The sequence below is a fragment of the Coregonus lavaretus genome (assembly GCF_964263955.1).
Source record: "Coregonus lavaretus genome assembly, chromosome: 20".
NCBI classification, from domain to species: domain Eukaryota; kingdom Metazoa; phylum Chordata; class Actinopteri; order Salmoniformes; family Salmonidae; genus Coregonus; species Coregonus lavaretus.
Window position 1 is genome coordinate 12,550,155 of NC_140007.1, and position 16,609 is coordinate 12,566,763.

The window sequence follows — 16,609 nt, forward strand, 5'->3', positions numbered from 1 at the left end:
ATTCTTACGGTCTCGAGCAGCATGCTGTAGTGTAAATTGATCTCCTGAGTGCTGTTTTGCAGAGAGCACAGCCTAGGCTACTTGTACACTTATCGTGAGAAGGGCAACTGTACAAAAATTACCTGTTGCAGAGGTTGTCATTCGGAAAGAAAGAGGGGGAAGAGTTGAAATTGATTGGTCCTCTCTCACTGCTTGCTCACACTCTACTTACCTCAACCTACCCGCGCCTTTTTTACCCTGGGGGCAAATATCTAAGCGGAGTTCTTTACTCCTCAAGTATGCCTGCTGCAATCCTTTTTCTTCTTTTTTTTTTGCTACAGTATTCAGGGGTAACTTTTCCCGGGTCTCGAATCACGCTGTAGCTGAATAGAAAATATATTTACCTTTTCCAGTGTTAACCCTTAATAGACCTGCATTGCATTATCCACCATTTATAAACGGTTCTGTCAATGGTCTAGTAGTAACCCACTGGTCCTTATTAGGAGAGTGCGTGTACGTGTAACCTAATGTCCACAATAACAATATATCCAAACATTTGAAGTTGTCACTGAAAAAGGATTGCCCATTCTATTAATTTACTGAAGTCTTATTAAATCCATTGGTATAATAACAAATACATAATCATAACTGTGCCCATTTAAAGGATTATATCACACATTTTCCTTACATGTTTCTATGTTTTGTATTGTAACCTATGTAATGTTCTTCGTTCATCCTACCTGCAAACCAAACCTTAATTTGAACTTGATTATTGATAGGGTTGCAAAGGGAGGGTATATTACTGGCACATTTTGAAGTTTACAAATAAACTACCAGCATTTTGGTAACTTTCAAGGAGTTTATGTAATTTATCACAAGACATCTAGTGGCCTTTTTGGGTACTTCAGATTTTCACAGGTGTCTGTAGTTATCGCTGGCCCCCTGTGTGGCCTTATCACATGTAAAATATCTAAAATAATACAATAATTGAATTTTAAGATAAAAAATAGAATCACAAAGCTGTGAAACATTATCCTAAATATAACCTATCAACTTTGTGAATACCATTGCTGTTTAATATGAGGGTTTCAGCATCAACTATCCTTTATATTTTTACACACTTTTATTTATATTACTTGCTACTGCACTGTTATACTGAAGTGTTTTGTAACACTAAAACTAGTGGCAACTGAACTGCCACCAGCGTTAAGGAGACAAAACTAACTTTGCTGGAGTTTTGAAACACATGGGTGTAAGGGGTTATGAGACAGATTTAAGGTGTACCAAAACATTCATCCTAAGGTGTTCTGAAACACCACTTAATCATTAGTTGTGCAACACCTTGCAAGAGGCTGGGAGCACTAACCCGGAAAAGATTGAAAACACTAGTATGGTGTTTCGAGTCCTGTTTAGTGCAGAACTAGATCCCTTCTTCTGGAGTTTCCAAATACAGTAAATGGGAGTCCCTCCTCTTATTGTGTATTCCCTGCTCTTGTACTGATAACTCCTCATTGGTCATTCCAAAAGGTCAAATGTACAGTATTATGCTTAAACAAAGGATATGAGAAAATATAGTTTTGTGAAAATACAAATTAATACGTTTGTCCAGGATAATAATTAATTTTCGAAACATCATTTTGAAGCTTCAAATGCCTTATCTTTTCTTTGCAAATTACCAAATGACAACAAAACATTAACAGGTCTTTCACATTTTTATATTGATAAAGTAAGACAGTTCAAAGATGGGTATGGTATTTATCACATTAATATTCTTCAAAATCAACAGAAATATGGCATTATATTTCACATTCATGGAAAAAATACAGGCAATGACTGCTAATGTTAGCAGTAGCACTTACAAAACTTGTACGAAACCTCAGCCCAGGGCTCAATGAAGTCTTTATATTCAGATGTTGGTACATAGAAGGTTCTTCAAATGGATTGAATCACAGAACAGTTGAGTTAGATGATATTGAATTGGCATTAGCCTGTGATCCTTGTCTTGATTGGCTTTGGTTAGGATTGGCCAGCCTGTGGTAACGTAGTATGTATGTCAGAGGTGGCTGGTGGGAGGAGCTATAGGAGGAAGGGCTCATTGTAATGGCTGGAATGGAATTAATGGAATGGAGTCAAATAAGGTGGTTTCCATATGTTTGATACCGTTACATTGATTCCGTTCCAGCCATTACAACGAGCCCATCCTCCACCAGCCTCCTCTGATGTATGTATATTTTTCTGCAGGGAGACAGAGAAATAGCAAATAATAACAAGCAATAATGATAGTACATGAATGCATAGTTAAGTTATTAACTTCTATAATATTAATAAATTGCAATATGAATATACAATTATTATATATATCAATAGCAATATGCAAAATGGATATACCTGAATGAAGCTATGCAACTATAGCAACCAGACAACAATATGAACGTCAAAAGTGGGATGCAATAACATGCGGCGTGGTAGGCCAAAGCTAGAGCAGGCTAAATTAGCAGTGGCTATTTAGTGTAGCATATAGAAAGTGAGGGAAGCATCAAACAATATATAAAGCTCATAAAGCTAGTAGGCAAACAAGGTAGCAGTATTAACTAGAAAAACGGCCTTCATTTGCAAAAAAAACAAGTGCATGAAAGGTGCAAACAATGACGTGTCAATAAACAACTACATGTAGCATCAATAACACTGATCAATGAATCAAAATGGCTGTTTGACTTAGACTATAAGCATACAGTGACTATTAGCAGCTGAAATGCTACACAAAATAAATGTTTCCTTCTTCAATGTAATAACATTTTGTACTCACATTGTCATTGACACATTCTTTCTTGGAGTTTCACCTGAGCGTTTGTTGTGCTCTTTCCTGTGCTCCTTCCTGTCTGAGTTGTTGAAGGACCTGAATACAGGGGTGGCGCCCGCAAACTTAGCAGTTTTTATACTTGACTATAGAGTTTGCTAGAGTGCACACCTGATATGGGGGCCCAAGTTCTTCACACAGTATGTGGCTGTGTGGTTGAGTGGGTAAAATTCCAAATAAATTTGCCATCTTACTGCCCCAAAAGTTGTGGGTTCATTTCCTGTCCCTCGGTCTCCTCCTGTTTCTAATAAAGGTGGGGTTCCTATTCAGACTTGAGATGGAGAAGTTGATTTAACATACAATTTTTTACTTGAGTCCATGTTAAGTCTACTTATCTCAAGTCTGAATCGGACACTATGTGCTCAATGTAACAACGTGGTTCAGCATAACAATTTAGTCCTGAAGACTGGCTGAGTGGACTAACGCAGTATTTCGACAAGCAGAAGACTAGGGTTCACATCCACCTTCTCACATGAAGGCCCACTGAACACGTTACCTCTGCTATAATTTACATAGTCCTAAACATGTATAATCTCACAATGGGCCTGTCAACTGTAGCCTATAATTAGGGGGGGGGGGTAAGACTGAGATGTCTTATTTAAGATACTCTTTGAAGCTATTTTCTCTTGAACCATATGGTCTATCCAATAGAAAGAGTACATATTTATGTTGTGGCCCCAAACAAGCACAACTGATTCTACTTGTCAACTAATCATCAAGCCTTTGATAAGTTGAATACAGTGTTTTTGTCTGGGGCTGCAACGAAAATGTGTGCTGTTGGGGTTAATTGAGGGCTGGAGTTGGAAAACACTGGCCTAAGGTTATGCTTATTCAATTTCACTGGAATTGCATAGGCTATGCAGAATTGATGGACACAGGTCGTCTCTTCACAAGACGTCAAAATCTGTCCAAGCAGGAATACAGCGATAAGCAGACCGCCTGCCTTCCTACCTTTGGGAAAACGACTCCCATTGTTAGGGTGGAGACAAGACCATCTCGTCATTATGTACAGTATCTCTTCTAATGATATCTTATCTTAGGCAAGTTCATTTTAATGGCAGTTTAAAAAACTGGTTGAAAAGCAATATCACAAGTATATATACATTAAAGTACACACACTAAAGGGTAAAAAAATATGTTTTGAGCAAAATAGTGTTTTTTAGACACAACTGCAAACTTCAAGGAGTAGGGCATTCAAGGAGTTGGTCTGATGGTGACTATGTGATGTCATCGGCCTCCCCCCTTGCTTGAGAAACAATAGATGGGTTGGTTGCAAAACCAATGATTTATATATACACTAGATTACTATTTGGGAGCGCTGTGTTGATGCCACCGCGCCTCCATCTTGGTAATCCCCCACCATTGTAAAAAATATTTTGGAAGCTATGGACATTTTTTAACACGTTTTATCTATTACATACACCATAATGCATAATTTTCAATTATATTATGTGAGCTTAACATAAAATGCAAATGTTTCCTTAAAGTATATGTATTTTTTATTACTAATGTTACTGTCCCCACTACAAAAACAAAAATATGTAAATAAATGTAATTTTTCCCTATTTAATTGAAATACTGTAGAATTACATTCATTCCTATGGAGGACTGCTCATACTGGGGAGTGCCAATATGGCCAACCAGTGGCTTCAATGCCTCTCAATGGCCAATACATAGCATTAGCAATCCAGGGTTTACATACATCATTGGGAAAAACAGACTTTATGGCCAAAACGTTGCAGGGAATACTGAATGAAGATGTTCCCCCCTCTCAGGCTCCTGAGCCTGTGTAGGGATCTGATGGGACATCAGAATCCAACTTAAGGAGCAAAATATATATATATATTTTTAGTTTACTTTTGGGATATTAGGAGTATGTTTTTCATCATTCCCTTATTATTTAATGCGCTAAAGTTGATCAGTTTTCACCCCATCCAGTAGGTGGCGGCATGCACCTCTAACGTTTGTTTGCGGACCACAATAATACCATAGAATAAGAAAATATCGAATGCGCTGAGTTGAATAGCAAGATAACTTACTATGAGTTTACCGGTCACTGAACTAGACGACAGCAACTTCAATTTACTAAAGATAATGACTTTCAGAACTTGAACAAATTAAACGAACAGGTGAGCATTCGATAACGTGAAATGGTCATTTTGAGCATGAACTAAGAACAGTGAGCTAACTGTAACGTTAGCTATACACACTGCAGTGGTATATTCATTCGGCCTATTCTGTTGCAAAACGTTTCTTAAACGTAAACGGAACGAAACAGGGAGGGACCTACCTGAATTTGTCCAATAGAAGCTCTCGTTTTGCTCTGTTTGCTTCCGTGTGGTTATTAAATGGTAAAAGGTATTCGTAATGAATACACCCCAGTTGCCTGCAATTGTTAGCTGTATGCTTGCTTGTCCTGATGAATTGACTTAAAGCCTAACTAATTTCTGTTTTTAGTATGATGCAATGTTTCAAAATGTGTGTAGTTAGGCTATACACGTCCCAGGTCACACGACTAGCTAGTGTCACATGATTCATGATTCAAATGAGGTCTGGCCGACCTTACCTGACAACAAAGTAGATATATGGCAACTATGAATCAATGTATTGAATAGGCCAATAAACACTGTATTTTTTTTACTGTTTCTCTGCAGCAATTCATAAGTCTGACTGACATTCTTTTCAATATCCTGTTGGAGCCAAAAGAGGTAAACACACTCATGGGCACAGACAGACAGACATTAATGTATCATTAATTGTGTGCTGAATGTGTGAACAGACAGCCACTTGACTGTGTTTCCTTCATTCGTTGTGGTGTGTATGTGCAGACGGACAGGCTCTTGCAGCAGCTGAGTGACTTTGCAGAGGAGAATGGGATGAGTGCAGGCCTTCTGAGAAACCTTATGAAGAGTGTCATGCTGCTTCCCCATGGTGAGACTGACAGACAGCACTCACAAATAAAGAGATTTAGAAATAACTTGTGTATACAACATGAAATACACCTAAACATGGTAAAGATTCCAGCACATATATTAGATGTCAGTATATCAAGGAAAATTGCCTTTCTTCTGGTCCATACTGTTAGAACCATAGCGATATACAGTGTATTCGGAAAGTATTCAGACCCCTTGACTTTTTCCACATTTTGTTATGTTACAGCCTTATTCTAAAATTGATTAAATACATTTTTTCCTCATCAATCTACACACAATACCCCATAACGACAAAGCAAAAACAGGTTTTTAGAAAGTTGTGCTAATTTATTAAAAATAAAAAACAGAAATACATTATTTACATAAGTATTCAGACCCTTTGCTATGAGACTCGAAATTGAACTCAGGTGCATCCTGTTTCCATTGATCACCCTTGAGATGTTTCTACAACTTGATTGGAGTCCACTTGTGGTAAATTCAATTGATTGGACATGATTTGGAAAGGTACACACCTGTCTATATAAGGTCCCACAGTTGACGGTGCATGTCAGAGCAAAAACCAAGCCATGAGGTCGAAGGAATTGTCTGTAGAGCTCCAAGACAGGATTGTGTCGAGGCACAGATCTGGGGAAGGGTACCAAAACATTTATACAGCATTGAAGGTCCCCAAGAACACAGTGGCCTCCATCATTCTTAAATGGAATAAGTTTGGAACCACCAAGACTCTTCTTAGAGCTGGCCACCCGGCCAAACTGAGCAATCAGGGGAGAAGGGCCTTGGTCAGGGAGGTGACCAAGAACCCGATGGTCACTCTGACAGAGTTCCAGAGTTCCTCTGTGGAGATGGGAGAACCTTCCAGAAGGACAACCATCTCTGCCGCGCTCCACCAATCAGGCCTTTATGGTAGAGTGGCCAGACAGAAGCCACTCCACAGTAAAAGGCATATGACAGCCCGCTTGGAGTTTGCCAAAAGGCACCTAAAGGACTCTGGTCTGATGTAACCAAGATTGAACTCTTTGGCCTGAATGAAGCATGGTAGTGGCAGCATCATGCTGTGGGGATGTTTTTCAGGGGCAGGGGACTGGGAGACTAGTCTGGATCAAGGTAAAGATGAACGGAGCAAAGTACAGAGAGATCCTTGATGAAAACCTGCTCAGGACCTCAGACTGGGGCGAAGGTTCACCTTCCAACAGGACAACGACCCTAAGCACACAGCCAAGACAAGGCAGGAATGGCTTCGGAACAAGTCTCTGAATGTCCTTGAGTGGCTCAGCCAGAGCCCTGAATTGAACCTGATCGAACATCTCTGGAGAGACCTGAAAATAGCTGTGCAGCGACGCACCCCACCCAACCTGACAGTTTGAGAGGAACTGCGGAGAAGAATGGAAGAAACTCCCCAAATACAGGTGTGCCAAGCTTGTAGCATCATACCCAAGAAGGCTCACGGCTGTAATCGTTGCCAAAGGTGCTTCAACAAAGTACTGAGTAAAGGGTCTGAATACTTATGGAAATTTTATTTTTTTATATATTTGTTATTTTAAAATAAATGTGTAAACATTTCTAAAAGCCTGTTTTTACTTTGTCATTATGGGGTATTGTGTGTAGATTGATGAGGGGGAAAAAACGATTTAATCAATTTTAGAATAAGACTGTAACCTAACAAAATGTGGGAAAAGTCAAGGGGTCTGAATACCTTCCAAATGCACTGTGTAATATGTGTTCGATTTAATTGTGTGGTTACAGCAACCTAAAAGGGACAAAGTACGTGTTGTAGTTTATGCTAACTCAATAGGTGCCTTGAAGAAAAATCTGAGGAGAGGAAGAGGACCTTTTCTCTTTAGGTATGTTGTAATATATAAATCACATGTACACTATCAAAGCTGCAAATACTCCAGTTTCCACAGTCCATATTGGTACTGAGCTTTACAGTGTCATTGCACTGCACAACTTTAACGATAACATTTTAATTTATAGGACTCAATGATGCCAAGGCAGCCCATTTTTCACAACAGGTATGTTACAACATTTACTATCATATCCTCCATGTTGTGTCAGTATTGAATTGAGAACAAATGTAATTGATTGAATTATTTTTTCAGTTGGAAATTCCAATACCCTGTGTTGTCCAGGCTGGCTGTAAGGCAGACTCTTATGGTTAACCAGCTGGTCGACATGGAGTGGAAGTTTGGTGGTAAGACAAATAACCTTATGAAAGATAGGATAGAAGACCAGTATATAAGTTCCCTTGTGAATGGTCCACTCTTTTAATCCTCCCCTTATCGTATAATGTACAGTGAGGGAAAAAAGTATTTGATCCCCTGCTGATGTTGTACATTTGCCCACTGACAAAGAAATGATGAGTCTATAATTTTAATGGTAGGTTTATTTGAACAGTGAGAGACAGAATAACAACAAAACAATCCAGAAAAACGCATGTCAAAAATGTTATAAATTGATTTGCATTTTAATGAGGGAAATAAGTATTTGACCTCCTCTCAATCAGAAAGATTTCTGGCTACCAGGTGTCTTTTATACAGGTAACGAGCTGAGATTAGGAGCACACTCTTAAAGGGAGTGCTCCTAATCTCAGCTTGTTACCTGTATAAAAGACACCTGTCCACAGAAGCAATCAATCAATCAGATTCCAAACTCTCCACCATGGCCAAGACCAAAGAGCTCTCCAAGGATGTCAGGGACAAGATTGTAGACCTACACAAGGCTGGAATGGGCTACAAGACCATCGCCAAGCAGCTTGGTGAGAAGGTGACAACAGTTGGTGCGATTATTCGCAAATGGAAGAAACACAAAAGCACTGTCAATCTCCCTCGGCCTGGGGCTCCATGCAAGATCTCACCTCGTGGAGTTGCAATGATCATGAGAACAGTGAGGAATCAGCCCAGAACTACACGGGAGGATCTTGTCAATGATCTCAAGGTAGCTGGGACCATAGTCACCAAGAAAACAATTGGTAACACACTACGCCGTGAAGGACTGAAATCCTGCAGCGCCCCCAAGGCCCCCCTGCTCAAGAAAGCACATATACAGGCCCGTCTGAAGTTTGCCAATGAACATCTGAATGATTCCGAGGAGAACTGGGTGAAAGTGATGTGGTCAGATGAGACCAAAATTGAGCTTATGCTTTGGGGGTGTTTTTCTGCTAAGAGGACAGGACAACTTCACCGCATCAAAGGCATGATGGACGGCGCCATGTACCATCAAATCTTGGGTGAGAACCTCCTTCCCTCAGCCGGGGCATTGAAAATTGGTTGTGGATGGGTATTCCAGCATAACAATGACCCAAAACACACGGCCAAGGCAACAAAGGAGTGGCTCAAGAAGAAGCACATTAAGGTCCTGGAGTGGCCTAGCCAGTCTCCAGACCTTAATCCCATAGAAAATCTGGGAGCTGAAGATTCTAGTTGCCAAACCTCAGGCTCGAAACCTTAATGACTTGGAGAAGATCTGCAAAGAGGAGTGGGACAGGGCGGCAGGTAGCTTAGTGGGTAAGAGCGTTGTGCCAGTAACCGAAAGGTCGCTGGTTCTAATCCCCGAGCCGACTAGGTGAAAAATCTGTCGATGTGCCCTTAAGCAAGGCACTTAACCCTAATTGCTCATGTAAGTCGCTCTGGATAAGAGTGTCTGCTAAATGACTAAAATGTAAATGTAAAAATCCCTCCTGAGATGTGTGCAAACCTGGTAGCCAACTACAAGAAACGTCTGACCTCTGTGATTGCCAGCAAGGGTTTTGCCACCAAGTACTAAGTCATGTTTTGCAGAGGGGTCAAATATTTATTTCCCTCATTAAAATGCAAATCAATTCATAATATTTTTTACATGTGTTTTTCTGGAATTTTTTGTTGTTATTCTGTCTCTCACTGTTCAAATAAACCTACCATTAAAAGTATAGACTGATCATGTCTTTGTCAGTGGGCAAATGTACAAAATCAGCAGGGGATCAAATACTTTTTTCCCTCACTGTAGATGTGTGTTTCACTCATTTGTACTGAACCAAAATATGAAGGCAACAATTTCTAAGATTTTAGTTACAGTTCATATAAGGAAATCAGTCAATTGAAATAAATAAATTAGGCACTAAACTATGGGTTTCATGTGACTGGGAATACAGATATGCATCTGTTGGTAGCAGATACCTTTCAAAAAATGTAGATCAGAAAACCAGTCAGTATCTGGTGTGACCACCATTTGCCTCATTCAGTGCGACACATCTCCTTCGTATAGAGTTGATCAGGCTGTTGATTGTGGCCTGTGGAATGTTGTCCCACACCTCTTCAATGGCTGCGCGAAGTTGCTGGATATTTGCGGGAACTGGAACACGCTGTTGTACACGTCAATCCAGAGCATCCCAAACATGCTCAATGGGTGACATGTCTGGTGAGTATCAGGCCATGGAAGAACTGGGACATTTTCAGCTTTCAGGAATTGTGTACATATCCTTGCGACATGGGGCTGTGCATTATCATGCTGAAACATGAGGTGACGGCGGCGGATGAATGGTACGACAATGGGCCTCAGGATCTCTGTGCATTCAAACTGCCATCGATAAAATGCAATTGTGTTCGTTTTCCGTAGCTTATGCCTGCCCATACCATAACCCCACTGCCACCATGGGGCACTTTGTTCACAACGTTGACATCAGCAAACCGCTCGCCGACACAACCCCATGCGCGCTGTCTGCCATCTGCCTGGTACAGTTGAAACCGGGATTGATATGTGAAGAGCACGCATTCTGCAGTGATACGCCATCCCATCTGGTTTGGGCTTAGTGGGACTATCATTTGTTTTTCAACAGGACAGTGACCCAACACACCTCCAGGCTGTGTAAGGGCTATTTTACCAAGAAGGAGAGTGATGGAGTGCTGCATCAGATGACCTGGCCTCCACAATCCCCCGACCTCAACCCAATTGAGATGGTTTGGGATGAGTCGGACGGCAGAGTGAAGGAAAAGCAGCCAACAAGTGCTCAGCATATGTGGGAACTCCTTCAAGACTGTTGGAAAATCATTCCAGGAGAAGCTGGTTGAGAGACTGCCAAGAGTTTGCAAAGCTGTCAAGGCAAAGGGTGGCTATTTGAAGAATCTCAAATATAAAATATATTTTGATTTGTTTAACACATTTTTGGTTACTACATGATTCCATATGTGTTATTTCATAGTTTTGATGTCTTAACTATTATTTTACAATGTAGAAAATAGTAAAACAATTAAGAAAAACCCTTGAATGAGTAGGTGTGTCCAAACTTTTGACTGGTACTGTATGGCAAAGAAATTTTTTATTACGTGTGTATCTACTGTCTAGACCAGGGTTCTTCAATTCCGGTCCTGGAGGGCCGAAACACTTCTGTTTTTTATTTCTACCTGGTAGTTAATTGCACTCACCTGGTGTCCCAGGTCTGAATTAGCCCCTGATTAGAAGGAGAGGATGAAAAACAGAGGTGTTTCGGCCCTCCAGGACCGGAATTGAAGAACCCTGGTCTAGACCATACTCATAGCTTAGAGGTTAAAATAATGATTATTTTAAGATTGATAGAAGTTTGAATGATACATTTTCCAGTTTTATGGGCTAACTGATAGACCGAGGGAGTGATAGATCACTATGACGACAGACTTAAGGCGTCTGCATGTTTCCCATCCGAAAAAGTTCGTAACAGTTCGTGCATATATTATGATGACATTTTGTGACGTTTTGGTCTTCGGCAAGGGTTTGTTCGGATGTTCGTGAATACAAACATTTTTCTTGAGGCAAACCGAAGTCCCTTCGTCAGTGATTGTCCAACTGTTTGTTGTCATTCAATGAGCAATGAAACATTTTAATGTAGATTTTTTCACTTGAGAAATACTGCACCAAACATCTTAGTTAGATTTAAAATTGCGTGATTACGATTTCCTCGCCAAAAACGCAGAGTTATCTTAGATGAATTCGGACTATTTTGAGACAGTCTCACTGGCTATGGCGTCTCAAGATGGACAAACTGTAATATTGTCGTTTTTTTTCTTATTTTTCAAGGGAAGGTCTTTTAAGGGAGTATGTTAGCAAACTCGTTCAGTTCGCCTAGCCTTTAGCCTCTAGTTTTCGTTGTCTGTTTTCCTACGTGTGTCAGAATTCCTGCGGCCTGCTAAGTACTGACTTTCTCCCATGGCTTCAGCCACTTTGATTTGTAGACAGAAATATGTCCACACATAGTGAAAGTAACACTCTGAAGGAGGAAGGCCCTAAAAATTGTCAGACTCCAGCCACCCAAGTCACAGTCACTGCTACCGTACAGCAAGAGGTACCGGACTGCCAAGTCTGAGACCAAAAGGCTCCGAAACAGCTTCTACCCCAAAGCCATAAGAATGCTGAACAGTTAATTAAACGGCTACTCAGACTTTCTGCTTTTCACCCCCTACCTACATGTACATAGTACTTCAATCAATCACCTAATCAAACCTACATGTACATATTACCTCAATCAATCACCTCAATCAATCACCCCAACTACCTCGTACCCCAGTACACTGACTCAGTACCAGTACTCCTTATATATAGTGGTGGCCAGGACAGCGGAGTCACTCACCACCTTCCGGAGACATTTGAAACCCCACCTCTTTAAGGAATACCTGGGATAGGATAAAGTAATCCTTCTACCCCCCCCCTTACCCCAACCCCCCCCCCCCAAAATAAATAAATAAATAAATAAATAAAATAAACACACAAAAAAAACATTGTAAAGTGGTTATCCCACTGGCTATAAGGTGAATGCACCAATTTGTAAGTCGCTCTGGATAAGAGCGTCTGCTAAATGACGTAAATGTAAAATGTAAATATAGCCTGTTTATAGCCTCGTTATTGTTATTTTATTGTGTTACTATTTTATTTGTATCTATTTGTACATTTTCATACTTTTTAACTGCATTGTTGGGAAAGGGCTCGTAAATAAGCATTTCATGGTAAAGTATACACTTGTTTTATTCGGCGCATGCGACAAAACATTTTTGGTTTTGATTTGAAGGAGCATAGCATGAGCACATTACTAGCACCAGTGTTGGTGAGTAACGGATTACAAAAAAACAGTAACTGTAATCCATTACAAGCAGAAATATTGTAATCGAATTACAGATACTTTTGAAAAACTAGATGATTACATTTACATTTTAGTCATTTAGCAGACGCTCTTATCCAGAGCGACTTACAGTTAGTGAATACATATTTTTTTATACTGGCCCCCCGTGGGAATCGAACCCACAACCCTGGCATTGCAAACGCCATGCTCTATCAACTGAGCTACATCCCTGCCGGCCATTCCCTCCCCTACCCTGGACGACGCTGGGCCAATTGTGCGCCGCCCATGAGTCTCCCGGTCGCGGCCGGCTGCGACAGAGCCTGGATTCGAACCAGGATCTCTAGTGGCACAGTTAGCATTGTTTCTGCTAGTCATCAGATGGGGGGAGGGAAAAAGGTAGGGGGCCCACGTGGGTAACTGGGGGGCCCTGCCTTGGTTGGGTAGCTGATTCAGGGCCGGCCCTAGCCATTTGGTGGCCCTAAGCAACATTTGGATGGGGGCCCCCCACCTCGCGGGCAAAACACTTTAGTCGCCCCCCCTCATGACGGCAGAGAGAAAGTACATTTCCTGCAATTCTACACAATTTGCCATGGGGTGTAGAGAAAATGTTGCAGTTTTGAAGCTAATTTCCTGCAATTCTACACATTTTGCCATGACTTATGCCGTGTTAATGATATCTAAGTGAGAGTAACTAACAAAATCAATGTGGCCCCCTGGAGGTCAGGGCCCCTGGGCACGTGCCTTGCGTGCCAGGTCTGTATTCGGCCATGATTAATACAAGTTTAGATAGCTGGCTAGACTTAATTTACCAATCAAAAAATGGTTTGCTAATTGAGTGACTGACATTACAAGAGAAAAACTGATGATGCACAACAACATTTCGAAATGTCACCTTGTGAATCCTTCTATTATAACTCTTAACAGTAAGTTGAAACCCCGACTGAGTTTCCCCCAAAACAATTATGCTCAGGTAAAACAATTTGTCTGATCTATATCTCCATATTTCCAAATCATATTCTTGAAGATCAAGGGGTATTACATTAATTGGAATGACTGGAAATCTGACAGACTTTGTTTTTTAATGTAAAGATATAGCCTAATCATATTATTATCTGTAGTTGAAAGCAATGGGTTAGAAGAAGCCTACATAACCAACCCATAAAGTAAAATGCAACATCCCATTAATGGCCAGCTATGTAAACTCTAACATTTATTTATCCTGCAATATATGTCATTAAATTGGTAATATTAATTTGTCCTCTTCTAATGCCTCTTAGAGGGAAAATAATCAGATTACGTTACTGAGTTTGGGTAATCCAAAAGTTCCGTTACTGATTACAATTTTGGACAGGTGACTAGTAACCCTGACTAGCACAGTATACAGAATCTGTCCTACCCATGTTTAGTATTTGCTGTGTTCTACTACACTATTTGAAAATACAGTGGGGAAAAAAAGTATTTAGTCAGCCACCAATTGTGCATGTTCTCCCACTTAAAAAGATGAGAGAGGCCTGTAATTTTCATCATAGGTACACGTCAACTATGACAGACAAATTGAGAAAAAAAATCCAGAAAATCACATTGTAGGATTTTTTATGAATTTATTTGCAAATTATGGTGGAAAATAAGTATTTGGTCAATAACAAAAGTTTCTCAATACTTTGTTATATACCCTTTGTTGGCAATGACACAGGTCAAATGTTTTCTGTAAGTCTTCACAAGGTTTTCACACACTGTTGCTGGTATTTTGGCCCATTCCTCCATGCAGATCTCCTCTAGAGCAGTGATGTTTTGGGGCTGTCGCTGGGCAACACGGACTTTCAACTCCCTCCAAAGATTTTCTATGGGGTTGAGATCTGGAGACTGGCTAGGCCACTCCAGGACCTTGAAATGCTTCTTACGAAGCCACTCCTTCGTTGCCCGGGCGGTGTGTTTGGGATCATTGTCATGCTGAATGACCCAGCCACGTTTCATCTTCAATGCCCTTGCTGATGGAAGGAGGTTTTCACTCAAAATCTCACGATACATGGCCCCATTCATTCTTTCCTTTACACGGATCAGTCGTCCTGGTCCCTTTGCAGAAAAACAGCCCCAAAGCATGATGTTTCCACCCCCATACTTCACAGTAGGTATGGTGTTCTTTGGATGCAACTCAGCATTCTTTGTCCTCCAAACACGACGAGTTGTGTTTTTACCAAAAAGTTATATTTTGGTTTCATCTGACCATATGACATTCTCCCAATCCTCTTCTGGATCATCCAAATGCACTTTAGCAAACTTCAGACGGGCCTGGACATGTACTGGCTTAAGCAGGGGGAACTGCAGGATTTGAGTCCCTGGCGGCGTAGTGTGTTACTGATGGTAGGCTTTGTTACTTTGGTCCCAGCTCTCTGCAGGTCATTCACTAGGTCCCCCCGTGTGGTTCTGGGATTTTTGCTCACCGTTCTTGTGATCATTTTGACCCCACGGGGTGAGATCTTGCGTGGAGCCCCAGATCGAGGGAGATTATCAGTGGTCTTGTATGTCTTCCATTTCCTAATAATTGCTCCCACAGTTGATTTCTTCAAACCAAGCTGCTTACCTATTGCAGATTCAGTCTTCCCAGCCTGGTGCAGGTCTACAATTTTGTTTCTGGTGTCCTTTGACAGCTCTTTGGTCTTGGCCATAGTGGAGTTTGGAGTGTGACTGTTTGAGGTTGTGGACAGGTGTCTTTTATACTGATAACAAGTTCAAACAGGTGCCATTAATACAGGTAACGAGTGGAGGACAGAGGAGCCTCTTAAAGAAGAAGTTACAGGTCTGTGAGAGCCAGAAATCTTGCTTGTTTGTAGGGGACCAAATATTTATTTTCCACCATAATTTGCAAATAAATTCATAAAAAATCCAGCAATGTGATTTTCTGGATTTCTTTTTCTCAATTTGTCTGTCATAGTTGACGTGTACCTATGATGAAAATTACAGGCCTCTCTCATCTTTTTAAGTGGGAGAACTTGCACAATTGGTGGCTGACTAAATACTTTTTTCCCCCACTGTATCTCTACGTCTCTTCCAGTTTAAGTTGGTCATCAGAAAGGGGAACAACTGAAAATGTCTACATGGGTGAGTCTCTTACTCTGGCTGTACCATTTTCCAGTCAACATGTCATTGGTTCACTTTGCCTATTGTTCTTGGTGTCATTGACAGATTTGGTCAGTTTTTTTGTTCTTTCTTCAGAGTTGACCCTCCCCCAGTTTTACAACTTCCTCCATGAAATGGAGAGGGCCAAAGCCAGTATGGACTGTTTCAGCTGAGCCTTATCGCCAGTAGCATGAGAATGTACTGAATATGTGTCCTGGAGGGACAGGAGAAAACATGAGTGGAGATGCCAGCGACAGTGATTGACACTGGGTCTGCCCGAAATGGCACACTATTCCCCTTATAGGGCACTACTTTTGAACAGGGGCAAAGGAGTGCACTATATAGAGAATAGAGTGCAATGTGGGACATACAAGGAGTTCATAATAGAACATACAGAATCTGAAGGGATCTTCCAGATTCTCGAATACCATTGAAAGATTTCAATATTTGTCTTTTGAAACGTGCACAATTGTTTCGCAGTAGAGATTTTGTGTGTGTGAGTAACTGTTCGCGGGTGTGTTTTGAGAGAGTATTAAATTGTAACCCAATTACTTTAATTCCATTGGCTGTCACTACAAGTGATGTGAGGCATACATGTACAGTGGGGAAAAAAAGTATTTAGTCAGCCACCAATTGTGCAAGTTCTCCCACTTAAAAAGATGA

At 40.8% G+C, this 16,609-nt stretch overlaps 1 pseudogene across 1 annotated transcript; it reads left to right on the plus strand.

The window, feature by feature from the left end:
• Positions 1–4,560: 4,560 nt before the first annotated feature.
• Positions 4,561–16,119, plus strand: LOC311147616 (COMM domain-containing protein 7-like; annotated as a pseudogene). Its single transcript has 9 exons — positions 4,561–4,625; positions 4,902–4,965; positions 5,491–5,544; positions 5,665–5,847; positions 7,513–7,530; positions 7,744–7,781; positions 7,869–8,016; positions 15,882–15,928; positions 16,043–16,119. The product of its transcript is annotated as a COMM domain-containing protein 7-like (transcript).
• Positions 16,120–16,609: the final 490 nt, after the last annotated feature.